Here is a 9,869-nt window from a genome sequence, read left to right as displayed (position 1 = left end):
CTTTGCTCTACTGCACCGCTGCTGCTGCACCATGCTATTTGCACATGTAGAAACTGCCTTTCTGAACTGTTTCTGAATTAGAGTAAGCACGTCATGCAACAGATTGTAGCAACCCATGGACAAAATTTGGCTGGAGTGTGTTAGGCTTTCTGTCTCTTCTAAGCAGCACTGATGTACTCTGTACCCTATTATAATGCTTAAGTATGGATTTACATATGTAACTTTGCCATCAGAATTTGAAAGTGACTTCTAATCTGGCTCAGAATTCAGGACTGTTGGCTTCCCATATTCTATATGGGTCCCCTTCCTATATTCAGGACATCTTACAATCCCACCCTGCACATAGGGTATTTATTTATTTTCTACTTTACTTGTTTGAAAAACATAACTGCTGAATCCTCATTTGGCGTTACAGAAAACTGCATTCATACATACTTGTTAAGTTTCAGATAAACCTATTGTGACATGGAGACCTCAAAATATAGAAGTGCCCTAGAAATTAACTTAGGCCATCTGAATTCACTGATGTACAACAAAAGATGTAAATTGAACAGCTGGGCATAGAACGTTTCACTTCCATGATGTTAAAAAACTAGACTGTCGGACCCCTGCCATTCAAGGACAGCTTGATTATTGTATTTTCGACAGAGAACTAATAAATATTCACATCAAATACACATCCATGCATACGTGGTTGACAGAGAGAACTAGTTCCATGAGGTTCCAACAAGCGTAAACTCCTATGAGTTTATAGGGCAGTTTTATAAGGGCATAAAAAATGGAGAAGTGACTTGCAAACTGAGTACAAGCAAGAGTAGATCTGTGAATAACTGTATAAATATAAACTAATCATAAAAATAACTTTTGAAAACTGTCTATAACAAGGCAAGTGGTTCATTAAAAATCCCCATTGTTTTTCTGTATTCCCTTTTGTATCAATGGTTCTTCTGTAATTCTTATTGTATTCTTGAGCCATTGCCAATGGTGCTATCTGTAGAGAAACAACTGAAGCGACTTTAGAGATTGCTGTCTTTATATGGCCACAAGATGCTAATACTGCAAAGCTGATAATTCTGCAAGCTGTCTTTCTCTCATTTCATGCTTCTATCACTGCAGATAAAATAACTATTGCAGAAAATGTTGTGCATAGCTCTATAATTTCTCCTCAGGCTGCCAGCAAGGTGCTGCAAGAAGTCGTGTTCTTAGGCGCTGCTTCTCTTACACATCTTTGCAGTATTTCTTTGCTCTGCTGTCAACGGTGAAGTGGGTTCGCAATCACAAACAATTATAGATCTCCATCAGCAATGCAGAAGTGAAAGGAAGAGAACTACTGACAGAGATGAGTGAAAGTATGCATGAAAGAAGGGGACCCTTCTTCAGTGTCCTGTTCCAGCAAGGAAATAATCTCCTTGACTTGTGCTTTTGACAGGGCTAGACTGAATGAGCATCCATTCTTTGACAATGCAAACTGTCCCTTTTTAACCACAAAAAGGGAATAAAAAACACGTTCCCTAATTCACTTGAAACACATGTTGTGGTGGACAGACAAAATGCACTCCAAGCTTTCCCCTGTGATCCAGGCCTGCAAATAAACTCAGGAAGATGGTATAGTGCATTGCTTATGTTTGGATCTCAGGAGACTTCTATAAGATTTAGCTTTCCTTTTTAATTTTTCCCTATCATTGCAATAACTCTAATACATTATAAAGGCCCTTCACACACACATGTCAAACTTCACACGGACAAGTAGTCTCATTCATTTCAGCATGTTTGAAAATGCAAAGCTACTCATATCTGACACTGTCTATCACAGTGCTCTACCTTGTGCTCCTTGCCCTCACCAGGTGCCTGTTCTGAAGGGGGTGCAGGTAGCCCAGCAGTTAAACTCTGACTACATGACTTGGCAGTCAGTCCCCAGAGCTGCAGTTTCACCAAACATGTGAACTGTGGGTATCTCTAGAATGGCAATCTGCTTCACAAGTAAAAAGGACGGATTTTTCTTCTTTATCCCCTATGTGGGAACAATTCAATTGCCTTCAGTGAGACTATTCACAAAGTTGCATGTAGATTGGAGTCCTGCTGTGAATGGAGAAGAAAATATGAAATGCTGATACTGCTCTAAGTTGTTTCACTTCTCTGTCTGATTGACAGAAGAATTCAGATGTAGGGTTTAGGTGTTTATTGTTAAAGGCTTCGGCGTGGGAGGAAAGTTAAGTGCGGAGAGAAGTAGCATTCATTCCATTTAGAGTTAAGCTGGTGAACATGTGAGGAGGCTCAGGACATTGCATATGTTTTAAGTTTTAAAATGTCTTGTTACTAGCCAGAAACTTTTATTATGCAAAGAAATACTTTTCCTGCCTCATGTAATCTGATGTAGTTTATTGAAAGTCTAAGTTTAACAAAGCTATTTTTATTTTCAGGAAGTCATAGTTTATACAGTTTAAAACATGAATGCATGGAAGACAGCCCTGGGGAAACTAAGCCCATATCTGGAAATGCAGCAGAGGATCCCTTGTGCCAATTGCCAATTTAACAAAGTCTGTTTGCAGAAGTCAGAACTAATAGCATTCATGCTCCCCACTTATTCAACATTGTACTCCTCTCAGCAGTAAATATCCTCCTCTGTTTTATTAGTGATTTTAGCCTTATTCTCATAGTCGACAATTTCTTACAGTTCTCCTTTCCTGTAATTGGAATTAAGTATTTCTATTATACAAAAAAAGCATATGTGAATAATGAGATGCTGTCCAAATAAAGTGTCATTTAGATCAAGGTCATGAGACTTAGTCTTCTTGAACTAAACTCTCAGCTTTACCACCTACTTCCTTTAAGACCTTTGATAAACTACTAAATCTCTTTGCATCCATCTACCTACCTGCAAAATGAGAACAGAAATACTTTCCAAGCTCACTGATTAATATTTTACAAAGTACCTTTGCAATTTGTAAGGACAGAATGTCTCACAAGAAACAGGTGTTACTGTGCAGGCCTTGATGAACTTGACACAGTACGAGGCATGGGGACAGCCCTGGTCTGACCTGGGGGATTGCACAGCTGGCTGGCCACGACTGTTTTGTATATTGATACTAGTGGAGGCCTACAGCCACTTTATTGCAGAACTTGCTTTGTAGGTTTGTAGATTTGGAGGCTATTCAAAAGAAAATTTTGTTAGCAGATGTCATATACTAACCTGGCAGAGAAGAGTGTAAAACCCCAAAGTAAAAATATAAGCAATTTTATTTATTTTTGTTTCCACAGGAATTTAATCTATTAAAATTATCTTAAGCTCATTTTTTGGTGCCTCTTGAAAATGAACCTCATTTTTAGGATATATGCAATTTGACTTTCAATTTGAAGATTTTCTGAAGTTGAGAAGCTTATGGAAGGTTTGGGGAAAGTTTACGATTGAAAGAGGAGACTGATGTTGAGAAGAGATACTTGTCCCACTGCCAGTCTCCCCTGTCCCTCTGGCTTCCTTGACTCCTCTTTTCCTTCCTTGACCTTTCCCTCCTCAACCTCTTTCCAAAGAGTGATACCACTGATGTTTCAGTTCCCATGCTTCTGCTAAAGTACTGCCACTCTTCCTCACACTAGCAGAGACTGGGTTTCAGTTGTTTATGTCCTGTGTTGTACCACTGTGTCGTAACACTAGGGGGTAAAAACCCCAATGTTGATTTACATCAGGGCTGTTTTATGAAAAGTTGTCAGGAAAGGCAGATATTTCCTTAAAGGTCCAGTGAAAGACAGAAAGCCACCTACATGAAAGGAACAGACTAACCTTGATACTTGTTTTTTCTTGTTTCGCACTTACGTAGTCCTGAATTGAGAACTTAATAATGATGGCCTTTATAACCCCCACTCCTTAGTACATAGCTCATCTCAAGTGCCGAAGAGAAAGCTCAGGGTACAAATTCCATTCCGCCATTAAATTAGACATAAAAAATATAGGGGATATAACATTCAGCACTGCAATGGCTTTGTCCTTCTGCAGAGATGCCTCTAATCTTTTCTCCAGTGACAACAGCTGGAACATTTCCATAACGCAATCTAGGTCTCATTTGGGTACCTTACAGTAGGGAAGGGATGTAAGTAAGGAAAAGAAAAAGAATCACGTATTAGTCACCAGAATCATATATTTCATTTTTATAATCTATTTAAATTTTATGTTATTGGTATTTATTACCACCAACTTCTATATATGAAGGTTGCTGTTAGTTCCTTTAATGGGCTTATTTCACTTCTCTGCCCACATACTTCTTTGCATCAAGCATGCCTTCCTGGCAATATTGATTATGAATCAGTTTACTTCTGACAACTGTTCTGAGTACAGATTTTAGAAGGCCATGAATCCTTCTTTCCCAAGGTGTTTCAGGCACAAGGAAAAGCTAATAATATAAAACTTAGTGTTTTCTACAAGCTCAGCTATAGGGAACAAAGAGAAAACAAGGTAGAGATACAGTTATTTTTACCCAATGGTGTTCGTTTCACCACAGGGTAAGCAAAGAAATTTTTATGTGATAGATGTCCATAATAGCTCTCTGGGACGAGGCAGGCAGTGAACGCAGAGAAAGACGCCAGCCTCACATAAGTAGATGCTAAGATAATGTTAAATGGCTGTGGGGGCTGCTGGGAGGGGGTAGATCTAATGTTCATTTATTTTCCCTTATTTATTTTACCTCAATAATTAGGATTTAACTCTGTCTGTAGCTGTAGCAGTGCTGGTCAAATTTCCATAAAGACTACTAGTACCTTCAGAGGTCCTGAAGCCAGCCTGCAGATGTCCCCACCTGTAGCTGAAAGAAAAAAAGAAGGATTCAACTAGTAAGAGTCGCATCCAATTCACTCCGAAAATGTAGAGGCATAAATTGTACCTGTGGCTTCTGAAGACTTTTGCATCCCAAAAGAGAGATTTCTCCTGAGAGAGGTCAGGAGCTGTTTTTGCCAGGAGCACTGTTATTGCCCCCACGAGACAGCAATAGCACTGAGCTGAACCAAGGGGGGATCCTAAGTGAGTATACGGTTTTAGTGTCACCCTGAGCCAATCTTAGGCTGTGTTGCTGTTAAAAGAAGCAGTCCTGCTCCTCCCATGACATCCAGCTGCTCAAGACTGAGGTGTTTGCACTTGTTGTGGGGATCCCTTAGCCATGAGACATGCCCATCCTCTGATCTTACTGAAAGCCAATATGTCTTTCTTGAAGGCATAGTTTTCAACCACATCAACAAGCTTATCTGACTTGCCAAACAATTCCTAGTTTTGACAGGAAAGAGGTAGCAAGAACATGTACCTGGGAGCGAAGCATAATCACCCCTTTCAGTGGCAACTCCATCTCAGAGCAGCTTAACCCAACAGTGATATTATGCTGAAAAAGTGTCTTGAACACATGCTTTGCTCTGCCAGACCCACTTGATTTGATGTCTTCAGTGTTCCTTTGTGTAACTTCCATTAGCACTACATTTGTCAAAACATATTTTTGTCAAACACAGCCTGATACTGTCAGTATCTGGTTAAGCCAACTTCGAACTTACCTGAGAACGCTGCATGTAGCAGAAGGAAGCCTCTGGGTCTGTCCTTACGCCCCAGTGAGAGCACTAGCCCTATACAGCTGAGGTAAGGGCTAGCCTGTGCTGTGGAGCATGAAGCCCATGGAGACGCGGTTCAGACCTGGAGTTGTGCTCCAGCTGTGACACAGCTACACAGTGTCAGAGCTTCACGAGCTATTATTTTGTTATCACCTCCTCTAAGTCTCATCTGAAGGCTCAAGACATTCAAGATTTACCTATATATGAATAAGCAAGGACACACATAGCATGTAGCATAATCTAGGCGTTTTATTAAGAACATAACCATAACTTTCAGAGCTTCTTTTAGGACAAACTAAATGCAAACATGCTGTGTTTTTTCTTTATGTCTATGTTGTAGAATTGTACGACATCAAACAGCTATTAAAGTGATTTATAAACTTCCAGCATGAAATTTTTCATATAATCATTGCTACCCTGTTGTGGGCACCAGCAAATTCTCCCCAACTTTATTCTACATAGTGCATGTCTGCCAAATGGTAATTGCTTAGAAAGTATTTTCCATGTGAAATATTTATTTTGTAGCACTGTGAGGATGTATGTGATTCACCAGAGAATTGGAGTAGTGCACCATATCTCACTGAATAAAATTTAATAAGTGATTTCTAACAAAAATTCCTGCTGTGAGAAGCATGAAAATTAGAACAGTATTTGGTCCCTGCAGATATATTCTTCATCTCCCAGATTTTCTATTCCAGTTATAAAGGCCTAAAAATACTACTGCTTCACTGTAAAAAGCCCTTGAAAGCCTCATATATGACAAGATAACAATACAGCTGTTATCAAGACTTTTTATGTTGTTTTTGTGAGTACATATACACATATGCAAATGACATACATAGGTGCCAGTTTCCTTATATAAGGGAGGAGCGTACTAAAACTGGGGGTTACAAGGGGAAGACATGGTACAGTTCTTTGTACAAAAATGGACAAAAATAACAGGGACATGACCTCAGGGACTGTAGCCTAATGAGAAGTACGAGCAGGACATTTCTCCCCCAACAGTATGGATACATCCATCTCAGATAAATACTGTGAAAATGGACTTGAACTCCTCAACATTACTCCAAGTTACAGAATCGTAGAATAGAATCACAGGATGTGTTGGGTTGGAAGGGACCTTTAAAGGTCATCTAGTCCAACCCCCCTGCAGTAAGCAGGGACATCTTCAACTAGATCAGGTTGCTCAGAGCCTCATCAAGCCTGGCCTTGAATGTCTCCAGGAATGGGGCCTCACCCCCTCTCTGGGCAACCTGTGCCAGTGTCTCACCACCCTCATTGAAAAGAACTTCTTCCTAATGTCCAATCTAAACCTACCTTGCTCTAGTTTAAAACCATTGCCCCTCGACCTATCGCTACATGCCCTTGCAAACAGCCCCTCCCCAGCTTTCCTGTAGGCTCCCTTCAGGTACTGGAAGGACACTACAAGGTCTCCCTGAAGCCTTCTCTTCTCCAGGCCGAACAACCCCAGCTCTCTCAGCCTGTCTTCATAGGAGAGGTGCTCCAGCCCTCTGATCATCTTCGTGGCCCTCTGCTGGACCAGCTCCAACAGGTCCATGTCCTTGTGATGAGAGTTCCAGAGCTGGACACAGTACTCCAGGTGGGGTCTCACGAGACCAGAGTAGAGGGGCAGAATCACCTCTCTCAATCTGCTGGCCACGGTTTTTCTGATGCAGCCCAGGAAGCATTTGGCGTTCTGGGCTGCAAGCACACATTGTTGGCTCATGTCCAGTTTTTCATCCAGCAGTACCCCCAAGTCCTTTTCCTCAGGGCTGCTCTCTATCACGTCATCCCCCAGCCTGTACTGATAATGAGGATTGTCCTGACCCAAGTGTAGGACCTTGCACTTAACCTGGTTGAATTTCATAAGGTTTGCACGGGCCCACCTCTCTAGCTCGTCCAGGTCCCTCTGGATGATATCCCATCCCTCTGGCATGTCAACTGCACCACTCAGCTTGGTGTCATCTGCAAACTTGCTGAGGGTGCATTTGATCCCACTGTCTAAATCATTGATGAAGATATTGAAGAGCACCGGTGTCAGTACAGATCCCTGAGGGACACCAGACCTTTGAATTTCCTCCAGACCTTTCATCCAGGTCTTAGATCTGCTGACATATCAGGTAAAGGCCAGGTAAAGAGGCAAAGGCAGGCATTTTCTTCTCACGAAACCTGGTGGGTCCCGAGCCCTTAATTTAAAGATGAGAGATGAGAACTGCCTCTGTCGATACATCTCCACATGAGCTGTGCAGAGTAGACCATCCAGGTACACAAGCAGGTTCTGGCCAGTCTACTGAAAAACACGTTTTAAATGGGTAGCCTTATCCCTGTACCCCTGAGAGCCGAGCTCTTGATTCCTCTAATGAGGAGATACTTCCTCCTAAGGAAACTCTGTAATGCCACCATAACCATTTGCTTTCTCCTAGTCCGCTTTCCCAGGTTGGCTTGTGGCCAGCTTTGAGCAGGTGGTATTCCATTTCTTTGACTACTTGTGTTCTGTTCCAGTTTAAGAAGTGTCCTCTTGTGTGTTGTGTTTATGTGCATAGCTGCTGGTCACTCATTCACTTCTTACATGGACCTACTCAGACCCCACCCCTTTATCCTGGCATTGTGCAGGGTACTCTGGTGAGTAACAGAGCAATCTCTTGTTATTCTGTACAGCCACTGTATTAATTGCACACTCATCACCCTGCCACTTGTGTGCTGTGGATGCAAATGGAATCCCATCACTGCTAATTTTTACAGTGGTCCCATTCCTGCAGCTAAACGCAGAAGAGAGAGGTAGAGTCGCTCTGAAATGCACGCAACTGTGGTGTCACCCAGACAGCACAACCTGACTATGGCTCTCTGGCTAGCAATGACTATGGCTTCCTATGCTTTTGGGAGGAATACTGCTTCTTCTGCCTCTAGTCCTTTCTGCTGATAGCGTCTAGTTTTTACCCATAGCTGCCATTAATGCATGGGACATTAATGCACTGCCGATACACAGCTAACATTCATCCTCCCACTTAGCCAGACATCTGGCAGTTCAGTGGCATCTGACCTCTCCTTTGGTCTGGACCAGGAAGCGTGGGCAGGTTTCATTTTGCTCCCTGGTACCCACATCCTGCAACACAGACAGACCCTCCAGACCCTGATGTGGATACCTCGCTCCTGCCATGGTTCCAGTCATTTTCTTCAGACAGTATTTGCAAAAGAACCAAGAACTAATTTCAAGAAGGGAGGAAGGGAGAGGAGTTATTACTATGAAAACAATTTTGTGCTTGCAGGGAAAATACTTGGGATATAAGAACTTCAAAGCAGGACAAAAGTGATAAGAAACAGATCTCAATCAGAGATTAATTTCCTGTTTTCTATTCAAAACAGTCCTATGTCACAACCAGTGCAGTATTTCTACCCTAGCATGGCCAGAGAGATTTTATCCTAAACACTTACCCATTGCTATAAGCAGAATACGAAGAAATAAGAGCACACAAAACATTTTTTCTATAAAAGATTTTAAGACCTGCTCTCTTTCTGCTGTTTTGGTAATGAAACTGCAAGTATAAATTCCCACAATCCACCATCATGATTACTGAAAGTTCTTTCCCTTTGGCTTCCCACTGCCATTTAATCTACAAAGCAGATCTTAAAACTGCTCTCCTTGGCTACAAATCTGACCTTGTCAACTTTCTTTGTTACATTTAGCTCGAGGCTGGTGTTCTGACCTCCCAGTCAAGTGCAAGCCAGTTCGCCTCCAGGAATTCAGCCTCTGCTGCATCTCACCCTTCATGCTGCTGGGCTGCTATGCTCAGGTCATGGTCTTCTGTTCCTACAGCTGCCCTTGGTCTCTGGGTTTTTTCCTCATGAAAATTTCTCCTTAGTTCCTGGTTCCATTTCATACCTCAGTCTCAGTTTATGTGTTGCTGTTAACAAAATATACATACATGTCCTAAAATAAAACTTTCTAGTGTTAGGCTGAGCAGCTAGGTCAAGTTTTTGCTGCACTCAGCTCCATTTCTCCCTTTGTTGAATTATGTTTTAAACTAATTTATAATCTTCTCTTTGCATTTTAAGGCCTCATCCCCTGGCATTTGCTTTTACTACTATTAAAAATTGTAAATAATTGTAATAATTATCAATTTACACAGCAGCTTTTGGCTTTGCAAGGTTTGGTCTGAACCACTAAATTAATCTTTTTGGAGACAATGAAAAAGCAGTCAAATATCACTGAGTAATGAAATTCAACAGATTACCATTTTTGAAACCTTACACACAATTTCTTGTTACTTTCTTTATCCATTTAATAACTA

The sequence above is a fragment of the Chroicocephalus ridibundus genome, chromosome Z (assembly GCF_963924245.1).
Source record: "Chroicocephalus ridibundus chromosome Z, bChrRid1.1, whole genome shotgun sequence".
Taxonomy (NCBI): domain Eukaryota; kingdom Metazoa; phylum Chordata; class Aves; order Charadriiformes; family Laridae; genus Chroicocephalus; species Chroicocephalus ridibundus.
The sequence above is the reverse complement of the archived record's forward strand: the minus strand, read 5'-3'. Positions refer to the sequence as shown.